This window comes from Engraulis encrasicolus, unplaced genomic scaffold (assembly GCF_034702125.1).
Source record: "Engraulis encrasicolus isolate BLACKSEA-1 unplaced genomic scaffold, IST_EnEncr_1.0 scaffold_55_np1212, whole genome shotgun sequence".
Taxonomy (NCBI): Eukaryota; Metazoa; Chordata; class Actinopteri; order Clupeiformes; family Engraulidae; genus Engraulis; species Engraulis encrasicolus.
In genome coordinates this window covers 196,454-203,539 of record NW_026945873.1, presented here as the reverse complement: position 1 = coordinate 203,539, position 7,086 = coordinate 196,454, and the positions used below count along the sequence as shown (strand labels likewise).

At 45.2% G+C, this 7,086-nt stretch overlaps 1 long non-coding RNA gene across 2 annotated transcripts; it reads right to left on the bottom strand.

The window, feature by feature from the left end:
• Window positions 1-3,667: 3,667 nt before the first annotated feature.
• On the bottom strand, window positions 3,668-6,230 carry LOC134444421 (uncharacterized). Of its 2 annotated transcripts, none has more exons than XR_010033968.1 (4): window positions 6,145-6,230; window positions 4,769-4,896; window positions 4,100-4,437; window positions 3,668-3,812 (listed from the first exon to the last, which is right to left on the bottom strand). It is a non-coding gene; the product is annotated as an uncharacterized LOC134444421 (long non-coding RNA). The 2 variants fall into 2 exon arrangements; XR_010033969.1 differs by lacking the exon at window positions 6,145-6,230 and adding an exon at window positions 5,865-5,894.
• Between the last annotated feature and the right edge of the window lie 856 nt (window positions 6,231-7,086).

The window sequence follows — 7,086 nt, the reverse complement described above, 5'->3', positions numbered from 1 at the left end:
GAGGTCAGGCTGGTGTTCATCTACATCACATGAGAGGAAATTTCTTACATTTCTGTCAAAAATGGTCATAAAACATGGTCTGATCTTCCAGGAAAATCGAAAGCAGGAACAAACAGAGTCTGTTTGGACTTACATAGGCACACCCAAACATTTACATGCCATCATATTTTAATTGTTTTGTCAGAGGACACACTCAACTTCTTGGGGAAAATGAATGTCTTTGGGTGCGCGATAAAAGGTATCAACTCAGAGAAGAAAAATCCGCACTCACGAACTACGTCTCATTATTTATTGATATTATATTATATCCACGCACTGATGAAGGCTTGATAGCCGAAACACTTTTGCTTTTGGACATGGTGGTAATCTATAAATAAATAATGAGACTTAGTTTGTGAGTGCGGATTCATCATATTTTCTTGAGCGTAAGATGAGGAGAGGTAGGCATAAGTAAGTACACACCCTTGCCTAAGGATCATTCAAAAGCTAATGCAGAAGTTCAGACAAACAGAACTATTACACCATTTGAGGCATTCTAAAGTCAACCTCTGAGGTCAACCTGTACTGTATACGGCAGTGTTTCCCAACCTTTTTTGTGTCATGTACCCCCTAAGGCTTTTCGTTGTGCCATGAGTACCCCCTAACTCACCTTTTTTACATCACCTTTTCTATTCCAGTGTGACTATGCTCCCAGCATTTGTTAAAATTCCAAGTTCCCCCTGCAGTGTGCTCGCGTACCCCTAGTGGTACATGTAGCCCTGGTTGGGAAACACTGGTATGCGGCATCTCATGGAATGAACATTTTTGAGGAATATCAGTTTCACTGGACCCTAGATGCACCCACAGTATCTTCCTGAAGCTGTTCATATAGATTAGATTCCTTTTCACATATAGACACAAAATCATCCTCAGACATTCACATTCACAATACATACACTCACATCTATTCATATACACTCCAATATACATTCCTCTACATACCTACAGTATATAGCTGAGATTTAATACGAGTAAAACAATACCAGTCTGGCTACAGCGTAAACATTATCAACCTTGAAAGTGTAAACATGAAGACAGTGACATATTGGACTTCTTCTGTTTTTTTTTTCACTCTACACATTCACACACGCATGCACACACACACAGGAATGCTTTGGCGGATCGCATAGAGCAGGGGTTCCCAACCTTTTCCAACTTGGGGCCCACTCAAAATTGTCACAAATGTTCGGGGCCCACCTCTGACCCGATTACGAATAAAACTCACATAAATCAGCAGCAACACACACCAAAATGTGATTATAATTTTAAGAATATTATTTCAAGGCCCACTTGGTATACCTTCAGGGCCCACCAGTGGGCCCCGGCCCATAGGTTGAAAATCACTGGCAAAGAGCACCCATACCATATATACGCCGACCCGGGTTCGAGTGCAGCCCAGATCCTTTCCCAGCCCCATCTCTCTCTCCCCAATAAGGGATGCAAACGATTAATCAATTAATCAACTTTAATCGATCAATGCATTAATCGATTAAAAAACATTAATCGCAATTAATCGCCAATTCAACAGACTCAGGTGAAATGGGCATGTGAAGAATGTGTGTGAAGAGGGGTGTGAATAATGTGAATATTTTAATCACATTTGGATAAAATAATTTAATTAGAATTCATTTAAATGTAGTTTTTTATCTCAATTTTCAATTTACATTTTTAGATTTAGTCTGGGTTTTTTTTCTAGAATCATTGAGATTTCAGGGGAAAAACGCCACTCATCAATTAATTGTAAGTCGATCGATAAGGCTATCAACTAACGATTAATGAATTAATCGATAATTTGCATCCCTATCCCCAATACTTTCCTATCACATCTGCACTATCCCAAAAAAATACAGTACCTTGCAGTATGAGGTCAGCACAGTAACTTAAAAAAAATATATGCATGGTGACCCGGGTTCAATCTGAGAGTGAGCTCTCTGAGAACTCTGTTCAAAACGAGTCAGGGGGGTACCTGACAAAAACATTTTTCCTATTGGGACGTTTGTGAACCTCCTTGCTTTTTTCTGCCAAATCTGAAATGGTCGTGCGGCATGATTCGGAGATGTGTGGAATGACTCTATGTATGAGGTCAGCACAGTAACTTAAAAAAAATATATGCATGGTGACCCAGGTTCGAGCCCAGCCCAGATCCTTTCCCAGCCCTGGCCCATCTCTCTCCAATACTTTACTATCGGGTCATTCCACGCCAAATCACCGAATCATCCCGCACAACCATCTCAGATTTGGGTGGGGAAAAATCAAGGAGGTTCACACACGTCTCAATAGTAAAAGTGCAACATTATAGCTGCCAACTCCTCATAGTTTTGCCATTAAAAATGTTTATATGTTCCAAATGTTACCCCTTGAAATTCATAAGGTCCTACTTAAAGTAGTTTTTTAGATACGGCAATCTGAGAGTGAGCTCTCTAAAACTCTGTTCAAAACGAGTCAGGGGGGTACCTGACTAAAACATTTTTAATTACAAAACTATGAGGAGTTGAGAGCTATAATTTTGCACTTTTCCTATTGGGACGTTTGTGAACCTCCTTGATTTTTTTTTCTGCCAAATCTGAGATGGTCGTGCGGGATGATTCGGAGATGTGTTGAATGACTCTATCACATCTGCACTATCCCAAAAAAATACAGTACCTTGCAGCATGAGGTCAGCACAGTAACTTAAAAAAAACAACAACTAAGTTTGAAGTTTGCTTCCATTTTGCCAAAGACAGACATTTGAAATGACATGGCCATGATGTCCAGTAATGAGTTGAGGTTCTGGATGAAAGACTGAAAGTTTGTACAGTAAAGCAGCGTACACACACAAAGCTTTTCACTTGCTCGCCTACTCGCCACTCTTTCATGAAAAATTTGCTGAAAGTTCCCGCGGCTTTAACTGCCAATGAACAGACGAGAAGTACCCAACTCTGCATTCCTATTGGTTACTCGCTTACTCGCCTCGCTCGAAGATAAATATTTTCAACTCGGGATCCGCCCACATCGCATCGCTTGTACGGTACATGCCTACTCGCCTGCGAATCTCGCTGTAACACATCGACATTCTATTGACTTAATTCGCTGAGCGAGTAACTAGTAGCGACGTGTGTGTACGGCCCTTAACACTTCAGGATAAATGAATGACCATAATATTGACTAAAACAATGACAAGAACATCTTCCCAACATGTTTTCCATCTCAACTGACTGAGTCCATCACAGGAATGAGTCCATCACAGGCATGACCGACAAGTCTGATGATGTGACCTTGAAGTCTTCAAATGCGACTTTGGAGGCGCGACTTTGGAGGTGCGACCTTGGAGGTGCGACTTTGGAGGCGCGACCTTGGAGTCACGACCTTGGAGGTGCGACCTTGGAGTCCTCAGATGTGACCTGGAGAGTGGTGTATGTAACCTCAGAGTCTTCAGATTTGACCTTGCTGTATTCATTTGTCCTTGGAAACCCTTGCAATCTTGTGACCTTCATGGTCCTCAAGATTTCTCTCACTGCAACACTGTACAGGAAGCTTATTTCCAAAAATGGCAGAGTATCACTTTAACGCAAGTGTGTGTGTGTGTGTGTGTGTCTGTGTGAGTGTGTGTGCGTGTGTGTGTGTGTGGTGTGTGTGTGTGTGTGTGTGTGTGTGTGTAAGTCTCATTAGGAAAATCCCGACACATCATATTGTGCACGCAACCAAATTGCATTTATGCCTCAACCTTGGAAGGAGGCAGGCCAGCAGACACCCCAATGGAGCAGTGCGGTGGGACAGTGCAATCCTCAGGGGACCTCAGAGAACTGTGTGGTGAGACAGTGCCATCCTCAGGTGAGACAGTGCCATCCTCAGGTGAGACAGTGCCATCCTCAGGGGACCTCAGAGAACTGTTTGGTGGGACAGTGACATCCTCAGGGGACCTCAGAGAACTGTTTGGTGGGACAGTGACATCCTCAGGGGACCTCAGAGAACTGTTTGGTGGGACAGTGACATCCTCAGGGGACCTCAGAGAACTGTTTGGTGGGACAGTGACATCCTCAGGGGACCTCAGTGCGGTGGGACAGTGCAATCCTCAGGGGACACACTCAGTGTGTGTGTGTGTGTGTGTGTGTGTTGTAGAGAGCAGCTGGAGTCTGAGCTGTCGTCTGCAGAACACACTCCCGAGTCGTCGCACACACACACTCTCCTGTCCGCTGACCGCACACACACACTCCTCTCCTGACTCCCCCCCTCACACACACTCTCTCTCCTCTCCAGTCCCGAGTCGTCAGACACACTCTCTCTCCTCTCCAGAAGCCCCTCCCCTTCCACCTGGTGGCTCCGCCTCGTGCTGGTTGCTGTGACAGCCGTCTCCACGGCGACCATGGAACATCGCTCCTCACACAGCTGCAGCAGGGAGAGATGGGATAGCGGACGACCCTGCACACACACACACACACACACACACACACACACACACACACACACACACACACACACACACACACACACAGACATACACACACACGTACACACACACACACACGTTATAAATGGCGAGACAGATATTAAAACCCACAGACACAGACAGACAGACAGACAGACACACACACACACACACTTTATAAACGGAGAGACAGATATTATACACACATACACGTATGTAGATACACACACATACACACACACACTTTATACACAGAGAGACAGATATCACACACACACACACAAACACACACACACACACAAACACACACACACACACACACACCTGTAAGATGTCGGGAGGTGGTGAGGTCTTTCTCTGCTTCCTCCAGAAGTGGCATGAGGCCGCCAGCAAGAAGCACACACACACTCCTGCACACACACACACACTCACCTGCCACACGGGAGCTGGGCCTGCATGGGATACACACTCACACACACACACACACATATGTGCACACACACACACACACACACACACACACACACACACACACACACACACACACACACACACACACACACACACACACACACACACACACACACACACACACACACACACACAGGAGCAGACACGTTTAATCTAACACAGAAAACACATTTTGTGTGTTTGTGTGTGTAAGAGAGAGAAAGAGCGTGTGTGTGTGTGTGTTGTAATCATACACATCAGTGAAACAGTAAGTAAGAGATAGTTACTGTGTCATACGTGTCAATTTTGAGCCTCAAAAAAAATCGGGATAATTCCCAAGTTTTATGGCACAAAATTCTGACAGACGGTGCACTCTACAGTGATTTTCACACTGAGGCAAAGAGCTCGAGGCTGTGGAGCTCGAGGGCTGTGGAGCTCGAACGTGAGAGCTCATTTTTATTAAGGAACTTGAATTCTTGGTGGAATCTGGCATAAAATCTCAAGATAGGTTGTAACACACACAGGTTGATCTTCACGTGACACGCCCACGTCAGGTAATGGTGCCGGTCCATTACTACTGTGAGCTCAGGGACCAAATTTTATCAGTTTCTTTCTTTTTTTCCCAATTTCCTTGAAAATTAAAGTGCTAGAGTACTTGAAAAATGAATCGTTTGACTAATCGGCTATTCGAAAAAAATAGTTGATAGATTAATCGGGAGAAAAATAATCGTTTAGGACAGCGCTACTCTCTACACGCTGTACAAGTAGGAGAGGTGTGTCTAACAGACTTTCTGGAACAACGCTTTTGTTTTGATAATGTGAGAAATCAGGAAACAAAAAACAAAAAACAAATCGGGAAGACAGTGTGTGTGTGAGTGCACTGTGTGTGTGTGTGTGTGTGTGTGTGTGTGTGTGTGTGTGTGTGTGTGTGTGTGTGTGTGTGTATGTGTGTGTGTGTGTAATTGCTTACCTTGTGTGTGAGTGCACTGTGTGTGTGTGTGTGTGTGGTGTGTGTGTGTGTGTGTGTGTGTGTGTGTGTGTGTGTGTGTGTGTGTGTGTAGTTGCTTACCTTGTGTGTGAGTGCACTGTGTGTGTGTGTGTGTGTAGCTGCTTACCTTGTGTGTGAGTGCACTGTGTGTGTGTGTGTGTGTGTGTGTGTGTGTGTGTGTGTGTGTGTGTGTGTGTGTGTGTGTGTGTGTGTGTGTGTGTGTGTGTGAGTGCACTGTGTGTGTGTGTGTGTAATTGCTTACCTTGTGTGTGAGTGCACTGTGTGTGTGTGTAATTGCTCGTCTTGTTATAGTGTTTGCTGAACACACACACGCGTACACAGTACTCCGTGTTGGACTTGAGACTCCTCAACTCCAGCAGGGATATACTGGACTCACTGTGATCTGTGACCTACACACACACACACACACACACACACACACACACACACACACACACACACACACACACACACACACACACACACACACACACACACACACACACACACACACACACACACTGTTAAGACCTGAGAGAGAAAACCACACAATGGAGGATGGTACAAGAGAGCAACAGGTGTGTGTGTGTGTGTGTGTGTGTGTGTGTGTGTGTGTGTGTGTGTGGGTGTGTGTGTATGTGTGTGTGTGTGTGTGTGTGTGGGTGTGTGTGTGTGTGTGTGTGTGTGTTACCTGTGTGTGTGTGTGTGTGTGTGTGTGTGTGTGTGTGTGTGTGTGTGTGTGTGTGTGTGTGTGTGTGTGTGTGTGTTACCTGTGTGTGTGTGTGTGTGTGTGTGTGTGTGTGTGTGTGTGTGGGTGTGTGTGTGTGTGTGTGTGTGTTACCTGTGTGTGTGTGTGTGTCTGTGTGTGTGTGTGTGTGTGTGTGTGTGTGTGTGTGTGTGTGTGTGTGTGTGTGTGTGTGTGTGTGTGTTACCCGTGTGGGTGTGTGTGTCTCCCAGTACTGGGTTCTGTATTTCATGTGGGTGTGTGTGTGTGTGTGTGTGTGTGTGTGTGTGTGTGTGTGTGTATGTGTGTGTGTGTGTGTGTGTGTGTGTGTGTGTGTGTGTTACCCGTGTGGGTGTGTGTGTCTCCCAGTACTCTGTTCTGTATTTCAGGTCCTTCATCAGGTGCCTTATGGGTAATCCAAGATGGCCGACCGGCTCCGACACCCGCACAGTTACCATGGCAACTCCCGCCGACAGGGAC